Source organism: Amblyomma maculatum, unplaced genomic scaffold (genome assembly GCF_055883805.1).
Source record: "Amblyomma maculatum isolate TAMU_Amacu unplaced genomic scaffold, ASM5588380v1 scaffold_15, whole genome shotgun sequence".
NCBI lineage: Eukaryota > Metazoa > Arthropoda > Arachnida > Ixodida > Ixodidae > Amblyomma > Amblyomma maculatum.
The window spans coordinates 9076053-9103831 of NW_028146740.1; the positions used below are offsets into that span (position 1 = coordinate 9076053).

The 27779-nt window shown below is 47.5% G+C and overlaps 1 pseudogene; it reads right to left on the reverse strand.

Moving 5' to 3' along the window:
* Nucleotides 1–27779, reverse strand: part of LOC146172009 (transient receptor potential cation channel subfamily M member-like 2) — a 765506-nt pseudogene that overhangs the window by 650592 nt on the left and 87135 nt on the right.

A 27779-nucleotide genomic window follows, 5' to 3' on the forward strand; every position in this document is an offset into this window, starting at 1 on the left:
TTAGGTTTGGCTTGAAACTAAAAAGACAGATATGTTGGGCGAGTCGGTCAATGATGATAAATAAAAGGGCAGGGGGCTACTGCAAACAGAGACAAGACAAGAAGGGAACGCCACAAGCGCGGACTCGCAACTGATGTATATTTAAAAAAAGCACCTGATATAGATTCAACCTGTCAAGTCACACACTAAGCGCAGCCTAAAAACCTGCCTTCATTCTAATATAATCTGATTGATGGGTAACTTATGCAAACTTCACATTTCTTCTTTATACAGAAAGCTTCGGCCAACTCACTTGCCACCTGGTTACAGCTCCTCTTCAAAACTTTAATACATGCCAATAGGGTTTCGCACAATATAAAAAATGTTGCAAAGCGCTACGGTGTGCCAGTGGTTTTTTTCAGCCCCATGCAAGTTGGCCTCATTGTGCCCTCGGATTATGTCCGAAAGGAGGAGTAAGGCGGACTGCGTCAAACGTCATGCCACTGTTTTTTAATGTGCCTAATGGGTGTTGTCCTTGAGGCCCCCCTCACTGATTTTTTAATGTGCCTAATGGGCGTTTTCCATGAGGCCCCCCTCACTGGTGGCAGGGTTTAAACCCCACGAACAGGTCGTTGTCTGAATGATTTCCTAAACGACCAATAGCTTTCGATGAATTAGGTACTGGGTCCAATTCACTCCTTCACTGTGGCGCATTGCCAGACGCTACACGAGATAAGCCATGCTTGCCTTTGTTGGCAGACACTCAAGTTTTGCACAGAAGCCGTGACCAGGTGGCACGTGAGTTGGCCGAGGCCGTTTGTATAAAGACGAAAGATGTTTGCGTAAGTGACCCATCAATCAGATTGTATCAGAATGAAGGCCGGTTTTTAGGCTGGGCTTAGTGTGTGACTCGATAAGGTGTATTCTATCAAATAAAAATCAGTCGCGAGTCTGCTCTTGTGGTGTTCACTTCTTGTCTCCATCGTTTTGAGCGCAGTACCCCCATTTATTTATCTTTAAAGTAGGCATGGCTTTTGCGCATAGTATATGCTTTATGGTTCCAGCTTTATGTATGCCATAACACTAAAGTGCGTTGAGGAGAATTCCTCTATCATGCGGTGATTCGAAGCCCTCCACTACGGTACCTTTTTCTTTCTCTTTTCACTCTCACCTTCGCGTCATGACGCGATAGCGTAGGCTACCAGCTAAACTATAAGGCCCGCTTTAGCAGAGCAATATGAACGTGGCTGTGTGGCCTCGGGACAACGTGAATGTAAATGTTTTGGCTGGCTGATTGTGATATCCCCCTCCCGTATGAAAGGAGAGGCCCGAGCTGGCAGCTCCGGCCAAGTGTATTATCAGACAGCCCTACGTCCATTTAGTGCTCGGCCATGTCAGCTGCCAGTTACTGCCTTCCCCTTCTTTCGTCGCTCTTCAGACAGGCACGGCGAAATGGCCATACGGTGGCCACTGTAGCTCTCGCAACAAAAAGATGTGTATCTGCTTCCACGTAATGACTATGCAGTCGACTGTCTTCACTCGGCGGCATTCTCCTCGATAGACAAGGATCGGGTGCTAGTCGATACCGATTAACCTGACCGACAAAGAAAAGACGGCATCTGTGACAATATTCCTGCTGGACTGAGTCAACTACTCCAAACTATTCGTCTCCACTCGAACCGGTAGGGCGATGCGCGGAAACGTGCCTGCCTTGCGATGGCTCGAGCCACGTCGGTCGGAAGTATACTTTACGGCACACCCGTAATCCGGCTACCAAAGAATGACTTCGCTAATGTCCAACGCCTGAATTGCGCCGCACGACACATCTATTACCAATATACCAAAGCAAATTCATATACCTGAACTTGAGCATTCGGCTGCTTTTCCGCCGCTTTCTACCATCGTTCCTGAGTCTCGAACACGTCATCGAATTCGGCTAGAAAACACTGTACAAGGGCACCGCCTGCTGGCCTGGACTCAACAGCGCAGCGACAACGAACCAGGACAATATGCATCTATCCAATCTTGGGAGATGCCAGTGGTCGCACGCCTCCATAGCCGACCAATAAACCGTGATTTTGTCCTTCGCCGGACACTCATCGCTGCCCATCATTGGCAAGAGCGAATCGCAGATACGCTTGACATACATCAATCACCAAACGAATTTCGTCTCCATGGCTTGGGTATGTGTTGACAACATTTGCTTCTAAGGCGCTTTTGCCAGCCACCTACCTCTGGGTACCCTTAGTCCTGCCGAACTCGCGATTTGAGGAGCCTTGTCGGGGATGTCTTGCCCCAGAACTGAGTTGATAAGCATTCTTACTGATTCATATGAAGCCTACAATGTGACTGCTGCTGCAGGTTCGGCAGTCGCTGCTGCCACAATCATAGAGCGCATCTGTAACCGCCAAAACTCGCGGATAATGGTAACATGGGCGAAAAAGAAAGGAACGCGTGGGCGCACGCCGTACTTACCTACCTTACCTGGCAGGGCGGGTGTTTACATTTACCTCTCTACACCTCGACAGTAGGCGGGCAACGCACCCCTTCTCTTGCCATTATGCACTATGCACGGACCAGTCTTCGCAGCCTCATTCGCCCGACCCTCCGTTTATGCGCAAGGCCCATTTCACGCGATGTCAGAAGGTCTTCGCGAATACGTTCATCGCTCAAGCGGCTTACACGGCACGTGTTACGGCTCGCTGGCGTCGCTACGCAGGGAAAGTAATTACGTATCCCACTGCACGGCCCTAACGCATATCGCATCTCTACGATTGTCCTGCCTTTTCTACTTAACGCTCCGGAGATCGAACCCTACCGCCTGAACAACCGTTCCCTTCCAGCAACGGCTGTAACAAATATTATTTTCCGAGTATAGCTCTGTCAGTCGCATGATAAGAACAACGTGATTTTGACTGGTGACCCTGCACACTGAAGACACTGTCTAGCGTTACATCCACTCCACTGCCGCCTTCCTATTCAATAAAGGACTTTCAACTCAATTCTTGTCTCAAACGAGAACGACCATGCGCTAATTAATCAGTGAAGTTTCACGATTTTAGTCAAGTGGTAAGTTACATGGGGTTTTATGGCGCAAAAGCAACCGTGGCTGCCATGTGCCAAACACAAGGTTATATGGTCGGCTATGTTGAAGGCCTGGATGTTATGGTATTATATTAAATGTAAAACATTGTGTTTCTTCACAAACCTGCAATTAAGAGAAAAGTGCTTGTTCGCGTAAAAGCAACGCAGGGTGAAATGGAATGTGTTCACTGTAAAATACAGTAAACTATCTTTGCCCAAGTTCTTGGTGATGCGAACGTGATTTTAAAATATGATGAACTGTTAGCTCATCGCCAAACATTTCACACATAGGTTTGCCTGTTTCACGTTCCTTATGGCGAGACGATTTTTGTTCTTCTAAAATGGCGTTTGCAGAATGCAGCTCGCTGTTTCCTCCATTATCCCAACAAGCCTGCCACTTAAATTTTAGTTAGTGCGTACCAGCTTCATGCAGTCCCTGTGTGGCAAGTTCATATCATTTGTTTCACTGGTTCTGGCTTGAGCAGCACACACGTCTGCTCTCTCATTTTCCTTAATGCCAGCGTGACTGGGAATCCAGCAAAATTCTCCATTACGTTGTTCTGTCGCTACCTTCACTACATTACGTATGATGCTTCGTACCAGTGGCTCAATTACATTATTTGGGGTTTAATGCAGTAAGGACGCTCAGTAAACCAGTGTTAATGATGCTATTTTTAAGGCAAAAACCTTTTTAGGCTCATGAACGAAATCCCATGCGGGAAAGTTGTGCGCGAGATCAGCTCGCCAAATCTGTCAACGCCTCCTGTTAGGAGGCATTGGATTTGCGAGCGAGGTTCTGTTAGATGTGTTCTTGTCTAGCGCTCCTACCATCCACAATCCCTCACTTGAACGCGCGCCAAGAAACGCCATGCGACAGGGAAGATGGTGTTCCGTCCGAACACATTTGCTGGAAAAAGTGTGACAGATACTGTGCCGTTCCATTCCTGTAACCCAATCATAATTATACGTAGAACTGCAACGAACGCCATGAGCAACGGAGAGCAATGCTAGGCTTTCGCCGTTCCCCTCTTCAGAGACATCTAAGAGACCCCTCATTTTTAGTGTTTTAATCTGTTATCTTGTGTACAGCAACACATATGCATAACACTCAGCGGAGAATACTGTTGCACATGGAGGTATTGCATTTCATTTTTCCTTGTATTACTCCGCTTTCAGCATGAGGGTCAGCTTTTAAAAAAAAATAGCAGTATAATTCATTTTGCTTAGAGTGCGAGGTATGCTTCGAATATATGCTCAGATCTTTGTACCTGTTTTCTAAAAGGGTGTTAATATGAGGCCAGATACTGCGGGAGAATGTGCAAATGTGGTAGTAGTTCGTGTCTCGAGGCAATGTCTTTAATTTATGTCCACATCGTGCCATTATTTATTTCAAGATACTGCAGACCATTATTCCGGTCCAAGCAGGAGTGGCATACATATATACAGCGCACAAGAAACGCAATAAATCACACGAAGTACCCGCAATACTAACAGAGGCAATGCAATGACATGAAATGTGTTGACCAACAGCTGGAGAGACAAAAAAAAAAGGAAAACATGAAAAACATTTGCGTGACATCAAAGTAACAATACATGACCTCAAAACGTCCGAGCCTACTGTTAACCAAACAGATGTTGCTGTAGAGCCAGATCAAAGTCTGAAGACGAAATAAAGCTTTCTGGAAGAACAAAAACAGCGCAAACTTCACAATGGACAGAGAAGGGCAGACGAGACACAGCGCCTGTGTCTCGTCTGCCCTTCTCTGTCCATTGTGAAGTTTGCGCTGTTTTTGCTCTGTGATGAACCAACTAGCTCGAGATGTCTTCTTCAAGTTTATTTCTGGAAGAGTGTTTCATTGAGAAATTGTCCTTGGATAAAAACTATGCATAAATGATTTAGATTTTGCACGAATTGGCTGCATTGAGTGACTATGGTGATGACGTGTCCGCCTAGTGTTGGGAACTTTCACACACGGTGGAGGACTGAGGTTTAGTTGGTTGTTTAAGATTTTATACTTAAAGAGTAAACGAGTCATTTTCCCGCGAGTTTCTAGGAGCGGAATGTTGTTGGCGGTCATGAGGTTAGTAGGAGAGCCAGTTCTTTGATATTTATTAAAGATGAACCTGACCGCTTTTCCCTGTATTTGTTTAATACGATAAATGTCTTTTTTAGTGTGAGGGTCCCAGATGGATCGAAGCATACTCAAGTTTAGACCTGATATATGTGGTGTTAGCCAGTAGTTTAAGATTGGATGGAGCATCTGATAAAACAAAGTTTTTTAAAAGCAGATGAACAAATATTTGAAATGTGAGCCCTCAAGGTCAGAATATTGGTAATAGTAACGGCAAAATATTTATAAGTAGAAACGTCGGAACTGAGACAGTTTTGTAAGCGATACTGAAATGAGCTGACATTCCTTTTACGAGTTACTCTAAGAAGCACGGTTTTTTGCGTGTTAAGTTCCATACACCAGTCTTTACACTACTGTTCTATGGAAAAAATAGATTGCTGCAAAAGCGCGCGTGGTCATTATCTGAGGTAATGCTTTTATAAATAATAGTCATCTGCAAACATTAGAATGGAGTCACAGTCAGGAATATCTTGGGTTAAGTCATCTAAAGTAACGAAACGTAGCCGGCGGCTGGAGGCCAAAGAACTGAACGTGTATTGGTAGGTGCTCTTGCTTTTATAACAAAGCCGCATAGATCACAGAAGTGATACGCAAAAATGTGGCACGTGTAAACCGGCAAGCTTATGCTATACATCAGCACACGTACCTGATAAGAATGCACCCCCTCCCCCTAAGCTGGAGTACGTGAGACGATCTGGGGGCTTACGCAGGCGAGTCGAACGACGTGGTGGGTGTTGTTGTTCAGCTTGAGAACCAACTTTCCGTGCCTCCACCTCCGTGCCTCAGCACCATGCGTCGTTCGTCCAGTCATGGCTCAGCTTGTTAGGTGACAAACCTGTGCCTAGCCGTGGCCGGAGTTGGTCTACGTGGCGTCGCTGCTGTCCCTCTGGTGTTTCCAGTGTCGCCATGCGTGCTCCCGTCGTGTACACTACTTTTGCCGGCATCCACTTCCCGGCCGACTAAAACTGGCGCGACCATACATGCCTCCCAGGTTGAAACCGGGTCGGTACTTTTCCTGCTCCTGGAACCGCTTCGCCAGAACCGTCGCGTTCTATCACCTTGGTATCCGTGATAGGAGCTGTCAGCCGGGTTCGGGGACTGAAGGCCAACAGCCGTACCGCTGGCGATTTTCCTCCTTTCAAAGGTGTCGTTATATAACGCAATAATAAACCCATTTGACTGCGGATAGCATGGGGTGGTTTTTGTGTGTTTAACCTGGTTTTCCTGCAAGAAATTGGACATGGCAGAGCTTGAACACTGTGGCCCCTTATCCGATACCACACAGTATGGATAGCCAAAACGTGCGAAATACCTCCAAAATTGGTAACGCCGAAAACCAAAGCTAAATCTTCTTTCTCCAACTGCGAATAATTTCGCTACAAAGTTGTCAGTGCTCTTGAACGGAACGATATGGGATAGTCCTGGTTTCCAATTCGGTATGACAACACAGCGCCGACACCCACTGGTGAAGCGTCGCATTGAAGCCGCAATGGCTTTTCGGGGTGCTGTGCTTCCGCCATACCCCGCTTTGCTACCTGGATGGCTTTCTCGTGTTCGGATCCCCATTGTCATCGCACTCCTTAAGCCAACAGCCCATACAGGGGAACCAGCGTAGTTGCAAGGTTTGGCAAAAGCTTGGAGTAGTATATATGGGATCAATCCCAAGAAGGATTTAAGCTGGCTCATCGTCTCCGCTCTGGGTGCGGCTTTGAGGGCTGCCATATTCTCAGGGGGGTGTAGTCCGGTTGCATCGATCTTGTGGCCCAAAAACGAAACTTCCATCTCGCAGAAGCTGCATTTGTCATCTTGAGTCCGTTATCGCGCAGCCGCTCGAAGACTTGCCGGAGAGTTGAGTTGTTCTGTTTTTCGGCAATAATGATGTCATCTAAGTACACCTTGACGCGAGGGATGCCTTGCAGAACGAATTCGAGGCGACGCTGGAACAAAGCTGGAGCCGATGCGATTCCGAAAGCGAGGCGGTTGCATGCAAACAGCCCTTTGTGGGTGTTTAACAGAGTCATTTTTCGTGCCTCGTGAACACCTCCCCTCCATACAGAGATGCGAAGATTTCCTCAATTTTTGGCAACAGGTACTGTTCCAAACGTGTCGCCTGATTCACGGTTAGCTTGAAGTCACCGATGATCCTAATATCACCGTTCCGTTTCACTACAGACACGACCGGCGTAGCCCATTCGGAAACTCTCACTGGTGAAAGCACTCCTTCCTGTATCATGCGGTCAATTTCTGCCGATACCTTTTCCCGAATCACGTAGGGCACTGGTCGAGCTTTGAGAAAGCATGGTACCGCGGCCTCTTCTTTCTGTAGTTTCACGGGTGGCCCCTTATAACAACCCAAACTATCGTCGAAAATTTATGAAAATTCCGCCAAAAGTTCGACTGTCGCTCGCTGCGTCACCATAAACCAGAAGTACTTTCCGCGGAGCAGATTCTTCCAGTAGTGCCATGCCCGCATTCCGGAAGGCTTGGATGGTGTTTCGGCCGCACAATAGAGGCCCGTCGCAATCCACAACCACGAGCGAGCTGTCCACTTGCTTGTCACCGCATTTGACTTTCATGGCCACTCGGCCAAGGACAGGAAGCGGCCCCAGGAAGCACGATAAGCGCAGCGCAGTCTTCTCAAGGGTCGGCCAAAAGTCACGGTGGTTCTGGAATACCCTCTTTGGAATGACGCTGACAGTGGACGCTGTACCCACCAACATGCGCAGGTTCCGACCTTCTCAGATGAAATCCCTTTCGAATGGCCGTACGGTCTCGATACTACTGCAGCAGTGAGACACCAAAGCGTAGAGCATCTCTTCTTCACTGCCGTCGCTGCCTTCTGCCTCCTTCACCGCGCATGTTCCTGAAGGGTTAGCGAGACCACTGGAGCACATCCTTGTTAAGTGGCCTTTCCTGCCACACTTGTGACCCGTCGCTTTCTTGTGTCTACACACTTCTGAACCATGGTTAGAGCCACATCTCCCGCATTGTGAGGACTCGGTCGTCGATCGTTGCCCGCGTCCAGATTTCTGCGGATACCGGCTTTGCTTCCGCACGACGTTGGCAGCCGCCCCGTTGTCATTGAAGCTCCTTTCGTGCATCAGCCGGACATTCGTTTAGGCGGTTTCCGTGGCTACAGCAAAAGCTTCTGCCTCTGGCAGGCTCAACTTCTTTTGCGATAACATATGCCGTCGAGCTTGTTCATCACTGATTCCGCAGACGATCCGATCCCGCAACATGCGATCCAAAAACTTATCCAAACTGCAATCTTTCGCGAGGCGCCTCAGGTCGGTGATGTGACCCCGCACCCTTTCGCTGTCCGCTTGGTTCCGCATAAAGAAAGCGTAGCTAGCTGCTATCTCATTGGCTTGGGGATCAAAGTGGTTGTCCAGGGGCTGTGCGACGGCCGCGTAACTCAGGCTGTTCTCCGATTACGTCTGGTACTGGCCTTGAAGCACGCGCACCACGTTGTCACTTAGTGCCAATACCAGAAGCGCACGCTGTTTTCCTGAATCTGTGATGCCGTGGCCCTCAAAAAAAGGCCTCCAAACGAACACGGTAAGAGCTCCAGCTACTAGTCGTGTCGTCGAACTCGGGTGGCCTGGCTGCGATCATGCAGCAGCTATCCCATCCTCGTCGCCACTGAAATAACGGAACGTAGCCGGCGGCTGGAGGCCAAAGGACTGAACGTTTATTGATAGGTGCTCTTGCTTTTTTAACAAAACCGCACAGATCACAGAACGTGATACGCAAGAATGCGGCACGCGTAAACCGTCCAGTTTGTGCTATTAATCAGCACACGTACTGATGTATACTGCATCATCAATATATAATAAAAAAAAGAGATGGCCTAACACACTGCTCTGAGTCACTCCGGAGCTTACAGCGAGGACATCAGAAAAAGTTTCATTAATTTCTACGAATGTATCTCTGTTTTAAGGTATGAACTTATCCAGTATATAAGGTGACTCGGGAGACCAATGTATTATAACTTACAAAGTTATTTTCCGTGCTCAACTTTATTAAACGCTTTGCAAAAATTTAACAATAGCACGTCAACTTGGCCGGAGTTAGCAAGTGTCGTAGCAAATTCGTGTACAGTGGTTACCTATTGCGTGACAGTGGACATTCCTTTCCTGAACCCGTGCTGATGTGGCGATACAAGGTGGTGTTCTTATAGAGTGGGGCCAATTGGGGCTTTGTCGACAGCCCGCTTCGGGCCTACGTCGGCCCCTCTTGCAGCACCCACATTGAGCCCACCGGGGCTGTCCTGCATCGCCTACATCGGGCCCACCGGGGCCCACCCTTCATAGCCCACTTTGTGCTACCTGGGTAGGCCCAAATATAACCAGCCAGAATATGTTCTAGTAGCTTGCAACATGTGGACGTTATAGATACGGGTCTGTAATTAGACACTGAATTTATCTCCCTTTTTGAGCAATGGTACAACGCGTGCCCGATTCCAATCGGTGGGTACTTTACCAGTACCGATAGGAACTTGAAAAATCTTTGCCAGAAAAGGTGCAATCTGCGAAGCGTAGCGTTTTAAGAATGAATTATGAAGAGCGTCTGGGCCTGGGCTTTTTTTTTCATCCACGTCGCGTAACAATGTTAGGACTCCTTCAACCGTAATTTATTTATTTTATTTATTCAGTGATTGTGTGGGCAATACATGGTACTGCCCGTGGGGCAGGACAAAAGGTACATGACAGGTACATCCTTAAAATGTATCTCTGAGTTTAAGGGATTTTGCTCACTGCGATTTGAAAAAACAGTTTGAAACTACTCATTGAAAACCTGTGCAATTTCCAAGTTTTCCTTTCCTAATCTACCATTTACCCTAAGTTCTTTAACATCGTCCTTGCCTTGAGCGAAATAACGCCAAAATTTAGACGAATCGCTCTTTAAAAACTGAGGAAGTGTTGTATTGAAGTACCGATTTCTTGCGATCTTAATCTTCCCAGTGAAACTGCGCTTTAAATTTTGGATCTTTTGTGATTACCTTCCGCCCCTTTTTCTTATACCTTTCATTTACGGCTGGTGTGTATCATGTCCTGTCAATCCATGGGTTTTTCGATTTTTGTTTTCATGTCTTCTGGGCACAAAATGTTCAATACAATATCAAATAGCACTAGCGAATCGATTCCATAAGCCGTGCACATCTTCCTCAATAATATTATCTAGATTATCTGCCAAGTAATCAATAATGGCCGTGTCATTTGCGCAGCAAAAGTCTTTCTTTATGGTCTTATAATTTTGGGCGGGCCTCATGATTTGTTTTGCTGTCCAGGAAAAATACACTAAACGGTGATCGGAAATACCAGGTTCGATGCTGATAACACTATTACAAAGCATTCGGCTAATAAACAGAAAATCTAACGCAAGATCTAAGATCTAAGATCAAGATCTAAAATCTAACGAAGCGCAAGAAAAACGGCTCAATCGCCTGAGGCTCGTTGTTGGAGTGCATTCAGGATGGGCGTTTCGTGACAATAGGGTAACATATTTATTTATTTATTTATTTATTTATTGTACCTCAAAGGCTCCTGTTATGGGGCATTACATGAGGGATGGGCATGACAGTTAAATAATTATGGTTTCGATCTTTTTCTTGAAGTGGATGGGGTTGATAAGGTGCACGGCTTCCGGCGGCAGATCGTTCCAGTCCCTAGATGATTTCACAAAAAAATTATCGGAGATGAGCAGACGTTTGGCAGGGGGAGGGTACATGGTCTTGTGGTGGTCAATTCGACTGGAGAGACGATGAGCTGGTTGTATGACTGATGCTCCTAGGGATGAATGATAAAACTTGTGAAAAAGGCACAACCTAAACATTTTTCGCCGTGATTCAAGATTAAGTAGTCAGGCTCGTGCTTTTAAAGCAGACACACTAATCTGAATATACGAAGCGGATAGCGCCATTTGAATTTTTTCTAGTGCTATCTATAGGTTAGCTTGATGAAGGTCCCATACTGATGAAGCGAATTCTAATTTAGGCTGGACGAAAGTTAGGTATGCTAACAATTTATTAGAAGGGTTAGCAAAACGAAGATTAGGACGCAAAAACCCAAGAGTGTGATTAGCGTTATTAGCGATATTACTTATATGTAAGGACCAATTTAGACTATGTGTTAGGGTAATGATTAAATACCTACAGGTGGAAACGGGAGACACTTCAGAATGGAAAAGAACATATTTGTGAGGAATGTGGGAATGCCTGCGATGAAAAGAGATCAAGCATGTTTTAGTAATATTAAGAGACATTAACCAATCGTTACACCAAGTTTCTATTTCTGCAAGATCTTTTTGAAGGATGTCGGCGTCAGCGCGGTTAGAAATCTGGCGGTAAATTACACAATCGTCAGCGAATAAACGAATGGTAGAGGTGATGTTAGACGGAAGATCGTTAATGTAAATGAGGAAGAGCGAGGGTCCAAGCACGGTACCTTGGGGGACAACCGGGGTGACTGGAGAACGAGGGGAAGAGTATTTATTAGCATAGACAAATTGTTCTCTGTTAGTCAAGAAGTTTCTAACCCATTCCATCACCAAATTGTTAAGGTTTAGGCGCGAGAGTTTTAGCAGTAATCGTTTATGCGGAACTTCATCAAAAGCCTTTTCGAAGTCGAGTAAGAGCGCGTCAACAGAAATATTTAGGTCAAGGTTAGAACTAAGGTATTTAATAAAAAGGGCTAATTGGGAATCACAGGAACGTCCTTTTATGAAGCCATGCTGGCTAGGGTGAAAAACATTGACCGAAACAAGAAATTTGACTATGTGTGGATAAATGACATGTTCCATTAACTTCGAGCAGACACTTGTGAGAGAAATGGGGCGGTAGTTTTTACATGAAGATGGACCTTTTTTGGCGACTGGGACGATCTTCCCCTTCATGGATCACTGCCTTGTCGTGGTGGAGGGGCTTGCGAAACTAGATGAAGTCGTGAGCTCTGCTGTGTAGGGCCACCCAAGATAGACAGGTCACGGCAGAGAGTTATGACAAAATGTGATTCACTGGAGAAGGTAATGGCAACCCACTCCAGTATTTCCTGCCAAGAAAGCCCTATGGCCAGTCACAATACCATTAATGATATGGCGCCGGAAGATGAGCCCCCCAGGTTGGAAAGCGTCCCACATGTTACTGGGGATGAACAAAGGGCGATTCCTAGTAGCTCCAGGACGAATGAAGCGGCTGGGCTAAAAATAAAAGGACGCTCAGTTGTGGATGTGTCGGGAAGCGACCGGAAAGTCCGATGTTGCAAGGAAATATATCATATAGCAACATGGAATGTAACATCTATGACGCAAGGTAAACTGGATGTCGTCAAGCGAGAAATGGACAGATTGAACATTGATATATTGGGTATCAGCGAGCTCAAGTGGACCGGAATGGGAGAATTTAACTCCGGCGACCATTATGTCTTTTATTGTGGGCACGAACCCAGGAGAAGGAATGGGGAGGCTCTCATAGTAAACAGAAGAATGGGCAAAGCAATGCTAGGGTACAACCCCATAAACGACCGAATGATTTCACTTCGGATCCAAGGTCACCCTTTCAACATAACAGTTATCCAAGTCTATGCACCGACCAGTACTGCTGAAGAAGCTGACGTTGAGAGATTTTATGAGAACCTCCAATGCCTTTTAGACCGCACCCAGTCATCAGACGTCGTTTTTCTCATAGGAGACTGGAATGCTAAGGTCGGGAGTGAGCTCCCGAATTACAGGCAATACCCGGAATTACAGGCAAGTTCCGTCTTGGTGAGCCAAATGATGCTGGGCAGAGGCTAGTACAGTTTTGTCAAGAAAACAACCTGACCGTAGCGAATATTCATTTTCAACAGCACAAGAGGCGCCTGGACACATGGACTTCAACCGACGGTCTGTACAGGAATCAGATCGATTATATTCTTTGCCGGCAGAGATGGAGAAGCGCTATACAAGCAGTAAAAACAAGGCCTGGGGCCGATTGTGGCACCGATCAACAGCTTCTTGTTGCCAAAATTAAGCTGCGATTGAGCAAAACAAAGAAAACTAAAAGGCCTTTCAGGTATGAGCTGGATCAAATTCCATTAGAATATGCTGTGGAAGTGAGGAATCGATTTCAAGAATTAGATCAAGAAGACAAAGAGCCCGAAGACATGTGGACTGATGTTCGCGATATAATACAAGAAGTTGCTACTAAGGTAGTTCCAAAGCAAAAGAAATGCAAGAAAGCAAACTGGTTATCTGAAGAGGCTTTGCAAATAGCTGAGGAAAGGAGGATGGCAAAAGTTATGGGGGAAAGAGAAAGATACAAGGTTCTCAATTCGGATTTTCAGAAAATAGCAAGGAGAGATAAGAATGCCTTCCTGAACATACAGTGCCAAGAAGTTGAGGACAACAGCCAATTAAGGAACACAAGTGCTCTGTATAAGACAATCAAAGATATCAAAGGAAGCTTCTGTGCTAAGCTGGGCATGATAAAGGACAAACAAGGCAAGGACCTAACTGAAGCCTCAGAGATAACGAAGAGGTGGCAGGAATACACTGAAGAGCTGCACAAGAAGGACCCGAATGTGCAAACCCAACTAAAGACGGTTGTGATTACTGATCTCGAGCCGGGCATCCTGAAGAGTGAAGTTGAATGCGCCTTAGCCAGCCTTGCTAAGAACAAAGCTAGCGGAATTGATGGCATTCCAGCTGAGTTGCTTCAAAACCTCAACCATGACGCTGTTAACATTCTGCATACATTATTTCAGAAGATTTGGACAACCCTGCAGTGGCCACAGGATTGGAGGAGGTCAGTTTACATCAACATTCCAAAGAAAGGCAGTGCCAAAGATTGTTCTAACTACCGCGCGATCGCGCTTATTTTCCATGCTAGCGAGGTGATGTTGAAAATCCTCCAAGGTAGGCTGCAGCAGTATGTAGATCGGGAACTTCCGGACGTGCAAGCTGGGTTTCGCAAGGGCAGAGGAACTAGAGACCAAATTGCCAACCTTCGCTGGATCATGGAAAAAGCAAGAGAGTTCCAGAAAACCCATCTACTTCTGCTTTATTGATTATGCGAAAGCGTTTGACTGCGTAGATCACAGCAGATTGTGGCAAGCTCTCCAAGAGATGGGAGTTCCAATTCACCTTTTCTGTCTCCTCAGGAACCTGTATGAAGGGCAAGAGGCCACAGTGAGAACTGGGCATGGTCTTACTGATTGGTTTCCGGTTGAGAAAGGAGTGAGGCAAGGCTGCATACTGTCGCCCTGCCTATTTAACCTATATGCAGAGTGCATCATGAGGAAGGCCGGTCTGGACGAGTCTTCAGCTGGAGTGAAGATTGCTGGAAAACGTATCAACAACCTTAGATATGCGGATGATACCACTTTAATGGCAGAAAGTGAAGTGGAACTCAAGAGACTTCTGATGCGCGTACAAGAAGAGAGTAAGAAGTTTGGGCTTAAACTGAACATTAAAAAGACAAAGCTCGTGGCGTCTTGCCCTATCATATCCTGCAGCATCAAGGGATAAGAAGTGGAAGCGGGGACAGATTTTCTCTTCTTGGGCTCCAGGATTACCTCGGAAGGAGACTGCAGCTATGAAATTAGGAGACGCCTGCTTCTGGGATCTTTGAGCAATGGTTAGCCTTGACGGGCTAGTAAAGAGCAGAGACATTAGTCTGCCAACCAAGATCCGTATAACTCGTGCTATGGTCTTTCTAGTTGTGATGTATGGATGCGAGAGTTGGACTGTGAAAAAGGCTGACCGCCGAAGAATTGACGCGTTTGAATTGTGGTGCTGGCGAAAACTCTTGAGAGCTCCTTGGACAGCCAGAAGATCAAATCAGTCGACATTGTCGACCATAAACTCTGACTGATCATTGGAGGTTCAAATTCTAAAGTTAAAGCTCAGCTACTTTGGTCATCTGATGAGAAGAGAGAAGTCGCTGGAGAAAGATTTGATGTTGGGAAAGTTTGAGGGTCGCCGAACAAGGGGTAGGCAGCGAACGCGATGGTTAGATGGCATCCTCGAGGCACTGCAGACGAAGTTATGTGATGTTAGGAAGATAGTGAGAGACCGCAAAGCGTGGCGTGACATGGTCCATAGGGTCACGAAGAGTCGGACACGACTGAACGACTGAACTGAACTGACTGGGACGATCTTACCGATTTTCCAGTCTTGCGGAAGTACACCTGATGACAAGGACTCTTCGAAAAGGTGGCATAAAAAGACACTAACCACATTTTTAGTATTTTTTAAGACTTTTGAGTTTAGGCCATCGATACCAGATGAAGATGTGACTTTCAATGATTCAATTAATTTCATTATTCCGTTAACATCGAACAAAATGCCTTGCATGGCTGGGTGATCCAATACAGGGTTCGGACTGTTTAGTCCGATATGTTTAGTCTAATCTCAAACTTTGAGGGAGTGTTTACACGTTAGGGCCCCTCTTCGACCCTCAAGTCATGTTCATTAGCTTCTGCAAAAAAGGCTGCCAATTTTGGGATGCTCTGTGAGCATCGAATGGTAAACGTAAAAGAAAATTGTGAATAGGACCTAGTCTTTTTATGTAGGACAGTCTTGCTGAGGCATATATATATACTATGCAACAGTAGTCTAAATTAGAGTGAAATAAGTAACGATATACATCTAACAGGAAAGCTCTATCAACCACCAGCGTTTTCATGACAGTAGTTTCAGCACAATGAGGGCATGGGAAGCTTTTTTGTTTCATCATCATCATCATCAGCCTGATTATACCCACTGCAGGGCGAAGGCCTCTCCCATATTTCTCCACTTAACCCGGTTCTGTGCTAGCTGCATCCACTTGACCCCTGCGAACTTCTTAATCTCATCCGCCCACCTAACTTTCTGCCGCCCCCTGCTACGCTGTTTTTGTTTATGTTGTTTAAATTCGGCAAGAATGTTCGGTTTTTATTGAAAGTAAAATCTAAAAATATTTCCTCTTTTTTTGACTGGTAGTGCGATATGATTCAGGTGAACTGTGAGATCATTTTGCAAGCCTCGTCTGATGGTAATGTTTTTGTGGACAGAATTTAAATCTGTTGCTGTCTACCCAAGCGAAGATTTTGTTTACAGTCATCTGTATTTGTATCTCGCAGGTTGACAAGTTGGAGGATGTGCATGCTATTTCGACATCATCTGCGTATAGGTGAATACATTATGGATCTTGGGATCACTATTGCTATGGAATTTACCGTAACTACAAAAAGGGTAGTAGTTAAGATACAGACCTGACAAACGCCATTTTCCTGCGTGAAATTCATTGAAAACGTTGAGCCTAAGCGGACTTTGAATGTATGGTTGGTTAGCAAGTAACTTAAAACACTCATCGAAGAACGCAAACATTATCTTAATCCATAAGAAAGGGGACGCTAAGGACTTGAAAGATTACAGAACAATTCGCTTACTGTCTTTAACGTATAAGGTATTTACCAAAGTAAGCGATAAGTAAAGGTCAACCTTAGACTGCAACCAAGCAAAAGAGCAAGCAGGTTTTCGGAAAGGATACTCTACTATCGATCATATCCAGTAATACGGAAAGTTGAGCTAGTTGGTACATGATTGCAAATTACGAGCGCTGCGACGGAGAACAACAACGAGAGAGTAATGACAAGGACAGGCGCTACTATCAGCTGAAAGTTTATTCGAAGAACACAGATCAAATACTCGCAGAAGACAACCAAAGGCGCATGCGCTTCACAGATTTTTCCTAGGTATCCAGGTATAAAATCTCACAATCTTGGATGCTTACAGATGGTGAGCTCACGCACGTGTCACTGTTCTTATGGATGTGTTATGACTCTGACAGTTCTGTAGTCATTTGATCTTTGTGTCTAAACTTAATCTTGGTTTTGTTAAAAAGCGGTAGGCATTTTTTCCTACTAGGCACATTTGACCCACTAGGTTTATTCAAATGACAGTCTATAACGAAGGGCCAAGTTGGATGTAAGCACCATCTGTAAGCAGCCAAGATTGTGAGATTTTATATCTGGATACCTAGGAAAAATCTGTGAAGCGCATGCGCCTTTGGTTGTCTTCTGCGAGTATTTAATCTGTGTTCTTCGAATAAACTTTCAGTTAATAGTAGCGCCTGTCCTTGTCATTACTCTCTCGTTATTGTTCTCCGTCGCAGCGCTCGTAATTTGCGATCATATCCATACCATCAACCAGGTGATAGTAAAAGGCCCGGAATATAACCAGCCCTTATACATAGCATTCATTGATTATGAAAAAGCATTTGACTCAGTAGAAACCTCGGCGGTCATACAGGCATTGCGAAATCAGCGTGTAGACGAGCCCTACGTGAAAACGCTGGGAGATATATATAGAGAGTGCACAGCAACCATAGTTCTGCATAAAGAAAGTAACAAAATTCTTATAAAGGTGTCAGGCAAGGAGACACGATCTCCCCAGTACTATTCACAGCTTGCTTAGAAGAAGTGTTCAGAGATTTGGAATGGGAACAGTTAGGGATAAGAGTCGATGGAGAATACCTCAGTAATCTGCAATTTGCGGATGACATTGCCTTGCTATGTGACTCAGGAGATAAATTGCAAAGAATGATTGATGACCTAGACAGGAAGAGTAAAAATTAGGCTTGAAAATCAATATGCCGAAGACTAAGGTAATGTTCAATAGCCTAGGGCAGGAACAGGAGTTTACATTAGCCAGCGAAGCACTGGAAGTATTAGGCGAATATATACATTTAGGACAGGTAGTAACCGCTGACCCGGACCATGAAAGGGAAATAACAAGCAGAATAACACTGGGATAGAGCGCATTTGGCAAGCACTCCCAGATTATGACTAGCAGCTCACCGGTATCACTCAAGAGGAAAGTATACAACAGTTGCACCTTACCTGTACTTACCTATGGGGATGAATCGTGGAAGCTAACAAAGAGGGTTCTACTTAAGTTGAGTACAACGCAAAGGACTATGGAAAGAAAAATGGTAGGGATAACGTTAAGAGATAGGAAACGTGCAGAGTGGGTCAGAGAAATAACTCAAGTTACTGACATTCTAGTGGAAATCAAGAAGAAATGGGCATGGGCAGGACATGCAGCGCGAAGAAAGGATAAATGATGGTCGCTTAGGGCAACAAACTGGATTCCAAGGGAAGGAAAGCGGAGCAAGGGGCGGCAGAAAATTAGGTGGGCGGATGAGGTCAAGAGGTTCGCAGGGGTCAAGTGGAGGCAGCTCGCACAGGACCGGGTTAATTGGAGGAATATGGGCGAGGCCTTCGCCCTACACTGAGTATAGTCTGGCTGAGAATGATGATGATGATGAGGATATTACCAACCTCTTCCCGCATTTTCTTTGATGTTATGGAACTGTGAGAGGATACGTATTTCTCTGCGTGCCATCTTATGTACATTGTATCGTTCAGTAGGTTGTCTGTTGTGGGGAACCTGCGGAAGGTTCTCCACGCTTTGGTTTGCTGCTTTTTGACCAATTTACATTCTTTTGTCGACCAGACTCTCTGTGTCAGTGTTCTGAAGTTTGTGGGATGGATGCAGTTGCTGCAGATAATATATTATGCATGCTCTGAACTTCTCAATAAACACCTGTGTGGTGAAGTCTTCAGAATACTTTTCCTGTAAATTGGCATTTTCACTAAAGATGGCCCATCGGCAATGTGAATTTTTCGGCGCTCTGGTCTTGTAGGGATGACGGGTGTAGAGGACGATAACGTTAAAACTGTGCGTCAATGATCACTCCCCTGGGGTCATCTAAAATGTCTCAATTAAAAATCAACAAAGAGAGATTGCAATGCAAAATCTGTGTCAATACGGCTGAATTTTCCTGAGCTACGACAGCAATGTAAGACAAGTTTTATTTTACAGCCTAATATATTTTCAAACTTACCCCCCTGAATCTGTACGTTTACTTCCCTAAAAGGAAAATTGAGCGTTACAATTCTCAACTATCACATATGCCTCTGGCAGCTGTTCATTAAGGTCTTCTAACTCGTGGATGGTACCTGCGAGGTGAGGTGTTATGTACACGGAGCTATTATTACTGTATTACCGCTTATGCTTTTTTTTATTGGAACTTCCTTTGCAGGGACATCACTGCATGTTACTGTTGTGACGCCTCCTGACAGTCTGCCAGCCAGTGCTCGATATTTTCGAAAAATGTAATATTTTAGGACATTTCTGTCATCTTGCTCAAACTTTGTTTCTACAAGGCATAGACCTGCGGGTGCCATTGCCTTAAGATATCTAGGACGTCTGGGAAATTCATGTGTAAAAGTCTACAGTAAAACTTTAATTAATAAACCATTGTGATAAGCTGGGGATTTGGGAAAGTTATTGGTAATACTTCAAGTTGGGCTAGTTGTTAATTTCTTGTTGGAATGATTTTGTTGGAAACACGGACACAAAGAACAGGATACACAAGGGACACCCGCTAGATTGCAACTAGCATTTACTGTGCATATATATATATATATATATATATATATATATATATATATATATTGTGAGCACTGTGTGGCGCTTCATCTTCCACATGGCTGAATGTGCTACTTCGTCTTCATCCTGCTCTCTCTTGTAAATACCCATCGTCATCGCGAAGTCTGGTTGGCTGCAGTGTGCGACCAAGGCTTCAGGTCTCCAATAAAACCTGATTCCCCAAGTCCGACCTTAGCGTTACCTTACACATGGTGGAGGCGCGCCTTGATTTCCCCGCTGCTTCGTCACCTGCCTCCACCTGGAGCTCCGTTCTGGCCGCCATTTGACTCCGACAACCATCGTCACGACCCAAGAGGGCCACTCCGCTGTTCTGGCTTCTACCAACTCGACCCCAGCTCCCCTTGCCACTTGGACTGTCAGTAGCCCTCAGCGCGACCCGCAGATGTTCGCCGGTCTCCGCGGCGACGACGCTGATGACTGGCTCGACAGCTACGACCGGGTCAGTGCTTTCAACCGGTAGGACTATTCTCTTAAACTAATTAATGTGTCCTTTTATTTGACGGATGGGGCCAAAACGTGGTTCCTAAATCATAAATCGACGATTCCGGACTGGGATACCTTTAAATAAAATTTAAATCAGATTTTCTTCGCTCCTACTGTTCGCACGCAGCCCGCCAAGAAGAAGCTAGAAGCCCGACTTCAGCGGTCCAATGAGACCTATACCTCTTATATAGAAGATGTTCTTGCACTTTGCCGGCGCATAAATGACACCATGCCAAAGGCCGAGCGAGTTCGGCAGGTCCTTAAAGGCATTGGGCCACTCGCCTTTAACGCCTTGGCCGTGCAGAACCCTACCACTATCGACGCCATCATATCGACTTGTCAACGCCTTGACGAACTACAGTCAATACGCCTGCAGCCTGATCCTACTTCCTTTGGTTTCACTGCCGACGCTGACCTCCGTGCGCTTATTCGCGGATAATTTCATGAAGAGCTATCGGCTCAAGGTGATTTGTGCCGCCCTGCACCTAAGCCACACCCTTCAAGTGCCGGCCTGCGTAGCATTGTCAAAGAAGAGCTAATCTCAATGACCTGTCCCCCCCCCCCAACACCGGCCGCTCATACCATCTGTCATGTGCCAACGTACGCCCAGGTCACGTCCTTGCCGCCTGCTGTTGGAGCGCCTACGCCACCGGCGCCTACCACTGCTCATGTCGCCGCATTGGCACCACCTGCCGCGGAGCCAACATACTACAACCCCCCCCCCTCCAACGACCCCCCTCCTATCGGAAAACTGACCACTGCAGGTTTAGGAAGGAAAACTGCACTCTTCGGCCGTCCCAAAAATCCTCCGGAACGTCTCTCGAATATTATTTTAGTTTGGATTGAAGGTTTATCTGTTGAGGTTTGGTTGACACGGGCGCCGCTGTTTCTGTGATACACACTGACTTGTGATCCAGCTTGCGAAAAGTGAAAACGCCTTACGATGGACCTAACTCCGTGGAGCTAATGGTGAAATAATTTGGCCTTTTGCTAAGTGTACTGTGCGAGTTTTTCTTGACGGTGTCCGCCACCATGTACAATTTGCCGTAATGTCACCGTGCGCTCACCCAATTATTTTAGGCTGGAATTTACTGTCTGCCGCATCAGCCAGCATTTCGTGTCGTGACAGGGTCATTTACATAAACGAGAGTGATCTGTCTTCTGAACCTCCCGAGCCCCGTCATCGCCTGCTTGCCGCTACTGACTAATCAGTGTTGCCCCCTCGTTGCGAACAACTTTTCGCGCTTACTTCTACTGACATTGATAACGTAAATATGCTAATCGTGCCTTCTGATCGTCATCTAACCCGTGAAATCGCGTTACCACCAAATCTTGTTCGGTTTGAGCATGACACAGCACTTGTCGCTGCTTCGAACACTTTCCCAGAGACCATTGTGCTGACTAAAGGGACATGTTTTCCTTGTGCCCTGGACATTCACCCGGTGTTCCTCACCACCCTTACAGCCCCCTCTTCCTCACCAGCAGCTTCTTCCGATGCCTCTCTCTGTGTTCTCTTTGGCACCATCAATCCTGACCTTCCTGCGACTCACCGCCAAGCTTTGCAGGAATTACTTCAAAAACACCAAGCCTCCTTTGATGTCACTTCTCCGACCTTGGGCCGAAATTCTTCTGCACAGCACAGCACAGCACCGAAGTACACAAGGTACTTCTATTGTTAGCCGCCGCCCTTACCGTGTTTCCTTATCAGAACGTAAAATTATAGAAGATAATGTGAATGATATTGTTACGGTACGCAGTGAAACAGACGATGACGAAGTGCTGGGCTGGTAGAAAAAGACGACGCTGCAGCTACGTCTGGTTCTCCTGTGAGTGTGTCCCTGACTGTGAACTGTTGCGGCTACGACGTACCATCGCCTCCTAATATCTCGACGTGCCTCGTAACATCTTGGTGGAGGTGCTGGGTTAGACACCAATACCGCAAGCTGGATCTCCGTAGTGGCCGCCAACTTGGTGCTAGCACTATGCAGTCCGACGCAGCTACCTCTACAGCGGCACAACCAGCGCCCACTGTCGTCGTTGCGCAGCCTCGTGATCCGGGAACCTTTTGCGGCACCGATGACATCGACGTCGAAGACTGGCTCGCTATGTACGAGCGAGTCAGTAAGCACAACCGATGGGACGCAACGTTGATGCTTGCAAATGTCATTTTCTACCTGGCTGGTACGGCGCGCGTCTGGTTCGAGACGCACGAAGAAGATCTAACATCCTGGGACATGTGCAAAGAGAAGCTTCGGGATCTCTTTGGCAAGCCAATCGGACGCAAGCTCGGCGCTAAAAAGGACCTGGCATCGCGAGCACAGTCGTCGACCGAATCATATCTGTCGTACATACAAGACGTACTAGCTCTATGCCGCAAAGTGAACAGCGCCATGCCCGAGTGTGACAAGGTGGGCCACATCTTAAAGGGCATTGCTGACGACGCTTTTAACCTTCTATTTTGCAAAGATTGTACGACGGTCGACTCCGTCCTTGAGGTATTCCGGCGGTTTGAGCAAGCTAAACATCGTCGTATTGCTCCCCGCTTCGACCGCTTGCCAAACACAGTTGCTACGTCTTCGTGCGAAGACCTGCCAACACTGCAGCAGCCGTCCCATGAGCCAAACTTGACCAGGATCGTTCGCAGAGAACTGGAGGCAATGGCCCCTGTCGCATTCACACCTCAGCCGGCGGATGCTACTATAGCACTGATCCAAGCTGTCGTTCGGCAAGAATTCGCGAACGTGGGCCTTAATGCGAGCGTAAGCCTCAGCTCTGGTCAGCCGTCCGCATAGCCATCTGTCCAGCCCACCGTTCCGGTGGTAGCTGCTGCGGCTCCGACTGCGCGCTTCCCGACGCGATACCCCGAATCTACCCGACGCTACCGCAACACAGAAGAATGGCGGACCTTCGACAACCGACCCATCTGTTTCAACTGCTCACGTGCCGGCCACATTTCTCGCCATTGCCGCAGCCGTTGGGTTCCGCCACCTCGACCTCGCTACTATCAGGATCGCAGCACCGCCTACGGACCACACCCAACCTCTCTCCGTGATATGCCCTCTCGTGACTTTAACCCGCCATCCCCGCGCATGTCCAGCCGATCGCCGTCTCCCCAGACCCGCCGTTCCCGCTCGCCCCTACCTCACCGTTCCTCGTCCCCTCATCCTCACTTCTCTGGCCCGTTCCCGTTAAACTGATCAATGCAGCTCCCGGAGGTGAAGCTGCATTGACGACCGGCCCGAAAATCCTCTGCTGACCCTCGCTCATCGCCGCAATCTTCTAGATATCTGTGTAGATGGTGTGCCTGTTACCGCCCTCATTGACACTGGTGCCCAAATTTCCGTCCTCAGCTCTTCGTTTCGCCGCCGACTCAAAAAAGTTGTCACACCCGCCTCTTCATCAGCCGTTCGTGTCGCCGACGGAGGCGTCGCTACCGTCGTGGGACTTTGCACTGCGCGCGTGAGCATTTGTGGTCGAACTACCCCTGTGCTCTTCACTGTAATCGACCGCTGCCCCCACGATGTGATCCTCGGCATCGACTTTTTAACGGCGCACTCTGCCCTGATTGATTGTTCAAGTGGCCTCCTTCGCTTAGACCTGCCTTTCTGCTCCGACCGCACAGATATCAAGCCACGCCTCTGCTCCGTCGAGTTTGTTCGCCTACCGCCCGAAGCTGCCATGTATGTTCCTTTGGCCCCGTTTCCTGCTATTCCTGATGGTACATACGTCACTTGTCCAATCACCGATGTTGTTCTCCACCGTAACGTCATACTCCCTCACACTGTCCTGACCGTCACGGATAACAGAACCTATCTTCCCGTCCTTAACTTTAGCCGCTCTGTCCAAGTTTTGCCCCATGGCATTGCACTCGCTGACTTGTTTCCGTTGGCTGACTGCGAAGTTTCTGCCCTCAAGCCTGCGCCTCTGTCTGAACCCCCCGTATCAGCTTCTCGTTCGACCCTTTTTACTCCCATGATAGCACCGGATTTGACACCTCAGCAAGCCGGTGCTCTCTCCGACCTTTTGCTTTCGTGCAAGGACATTTTTGATTTTGCCGACCGACCTTTGGCCAAGACATCTGTCGTTACCCATCGCATCAATACTGGTGATGCCAGCCCTATTCACAGAAGGCCTTATCGAGTCTCTCTTGCTGAGCGCCACGTGATACAGAAGGAGGTCGACAAGATGTTGACAAATAATATTATTGAGCCTTCCTGCAGTCCCTGGGCGTCTCCTGTCGTTTTAGTCAAAAAGAAAGATCAAACTTGGAGATTCTGTGTTGATTACCGCCACCTCAATCAGATCACTAAAAAAGACGTTTATCCGCTCCCGAGAATTGACGACGCCCTCGACTGCTTGCATGGTGCCAGCTATTTTTCCTCGATCGACATGCGTTCCGGCTACTGGCAAATAGCTGTCGACGAACGGGATCGAGAGAAAACCGCATTTGTTACCCCTGACGGACTATACCAATTCAAGGTCATGCCATTTGGCCTCTGTAACGCTCCTGCGACCTTCGAGCGCATGATGGACTCGCTTCTCCGTGGCTTCAAGTGGACAACGTGCTTATGCTACTTAGATGACGTTGTCGTTTTCTCTCCCACGTTCACGAGTCACCTTGAACGGCTTTCTACGATACTGGCAGTCTTTCGCCGCGCCGGTCTTCAACTGAACGCAAAAAATGCAGCTTCGGCCGCCGCCAGATCAAAATCCTGGGACATTTGGTTGACGAAAATGGTGTGCAGCCCGACCCTGATAAAGTTCGTGCAGTCCGCGAGTTCCCTACACCACGTAATACAAGTGATGTGCGAAGTTTTCTCGGGCTCTGCTCCTACTTCCGTCGCTTCATTCGGAACTTCGCTAACCTAGCACGTCCCCTTACCTCCCTTTCGCAGAAAAAAGTGAATTTCTCGTGGAGCCATGAACAAGCTCAGGCCTTCACAACGCTCATTTCCGCGCTCACCGCTCCTCCTGTACTGGCGCACTTCGACCCGTCTGCTCCTACAGAACTGCGCACCGACGCTAGCGGACATGGTATTGGCGCCATCCTTGCCCAGTACCAGCACGGCCACTCTCGTGTGATTGCCTATGCCAGCCGCCTTCTATCTCAGTCCGAGCGCAATTATTCCATTACGGAGCGCGAATGCCTTGCACTTGTTTGGGCGTTGACCAAATTCCGCCCTTATTTGTTTGGGCGGCCCTTCAGCGTAGTGACGGACCATCATGCCTTGTGTTGGTTGTCATCACTTAAGGACCCTACTGGCCGCTTAGGTCGCTGGGCCTTGCGATTACAAGAATACACGTTTACTGTTGTGTACAAGTCAGGCCGCCTACATCAAGACGCCGACTGCTTGTCTCGCTACCCCGTCGACCCTCCTGAACTTCCTGACAATACTGCTGACGACTTCGTTTTGTCCATTTCGAACTTTCTCCACCTCGGCGTCGAACAGAGTCGTGATCCTTCCCTGCGCCCCATTATTGATCACCTGCGCAACGACAGCACCGATCCGCCCATCAGTATGTTTGTGCTGCTTACTAACACATTATACCGACGCAATATGCGCCCAGATGGTGTAGACCTTTTGCTTGTTGTCCCGACACATCTACGCTCTGCTGTTCTTGCGCACCTTCATGATGCTCCTACAGCAGGGCACCTAGGAGTGTCCCGCACATACGACAACGTTCGACGGCGATTCTACTGGCCTGGCCTCTACCGCTCTGTTCGTCGCTACGTCGCCGCCTGTGAGTTGTGCCAGCGCAGGAAGACCCCGTCTGTTCACCCTAGTGGGCCCTGCAACCACTCGCAGTTCCAACTGAGCCCTTTTCTCGAGTTGGTCTCGACCTGCTCGGGCCATTCCCCACATCGACTTCAGGGAACAAATGGATTGCCGTAGCGACCGATTACGCCACCCGGTATGCCATAACCAGAGCTATCCCCACCAGCTGTGCCTCCGACGTTGTAGACTTTCTTTTGCATGACGTCATCTTGCTTCATGGGGCTCCTCGTCAACTGCTCACCGATCGCGGTCGCTGCTTCCTTTCTAAAGTTGTTAATGACCTTCTGCGCTCATGCGCTACGCGCCACAACTTCACAACGGCCTATCATCCACAAACGAACGGTCTTAATGAGCGCCTTAATCGTACCCTGACCGATATGATGTCAATGTATGTTTCTGACCATCACCGTGACTGGGACATCTCTTTACCTTTCATAACATTCGCTTATAACTCCTCACGACATGATACCGCCGGATACTCTCCCTTTTATCTACTCTTCGGCCGCGACCCTCTACTTCCCTTCGACACCTTACTGCCTCTTGACGATTCCTCCTGCAGTTACGCTGCTGATGCCATCGCCCGCGCTGATGCCGCCCGTCATATTGCTCGAGACCGGCTTCGGGCGTCCCAGCGTTCTCAAAAGCACCGTTACGATCTCCAGCACCGAGACGCCTACTACCCTCCTGGCTCCCTCGTACTCCTCTGGCTCCCTGCTCGACGTGTAGGCATGTGCGAGAAACTTCTGTGCCGCTACGTGGGCCCTTACCAGGTCTTGCGGCAACTTACCGACGTGACGTACGAGATTATCCCTGTGAACCGCCACTCTCCGGCAAACCATCATTCAGAAGTCGTGCATGTCGCCCGTCTCAAACCTTATATCTCGCGCTCACCTGTGTAGTCTACGCACCGGGACTGTGCTTCTTCCGCGGGGGGGTATTGTTACGGTACGCAGTGAAAGAGACGATGACGAAGTGCTGGGCTGGTAGAAAAAGACGACGCTGCAGATACGTCTGGTTCTCCTGTGAGTGTGTCCCTGACTGTGAACTGTTGCGGCTACGACGTACCATCGCCTCCTAATATCTCGACGTGCCTCGTAACAATATGCTCCGACGAGACATTATTCGGCCCTCAGCTAGCCCCTGGTCATCTCCGGCCGTCTTGGTCAAAAAAACGGATGGGTCCGTGTGTTTTTGCGTTGATTACCGCGCACTTAACAAAGTCACTCGCAAAGATGTTTACCCCATGCCACGAATTGACGACTCCCTCGGCTGTCTTCAGGGCGCCAAATATTTCTGCACTTTGGATTTGCGTTCCGGTTACTGGCAGATTCCGATGCACGAAGCCGACAAAGAAAAAACACCATTCGCTACTCCCGACGGGCTTTCCGAATTCAATGTCATGCCTTTAGGACTTTGTAATGCCACCGCTGCGTTTGAGCGCATGATTGACACTGTTCTTAGAGGACTTAAGTGGAAAACATAGTTGTACTACATGGACGACATAGGTCCTACTCATTGATCCCCAGCTGAATGTGGAACCAATCTTTGCATAACTATTTTTGTTTCTTTCATTCGTGTCTCCTCATTGTCATCTGTTAATACTGTTACATATATGCCATCGCAGAAGGCAGAAGATGAAGATCACTAAAAGAGAAAGGAGAAGTTATAGCAACGGTTGGTGCTAGAAAGTTGACGCTGCTATGTTTCTATGTGCTGTGTCATCAGCAGCTGTGCTTCTTGGACTTGCCCCGTATCATCTTGGTGGAGGTGACTAAAGATCCTCGTGTGCACATATAAGTCCATTCAAGCAGCCAAAAGCAGGATTTACGCAGTGGCCGCCACCTACCTG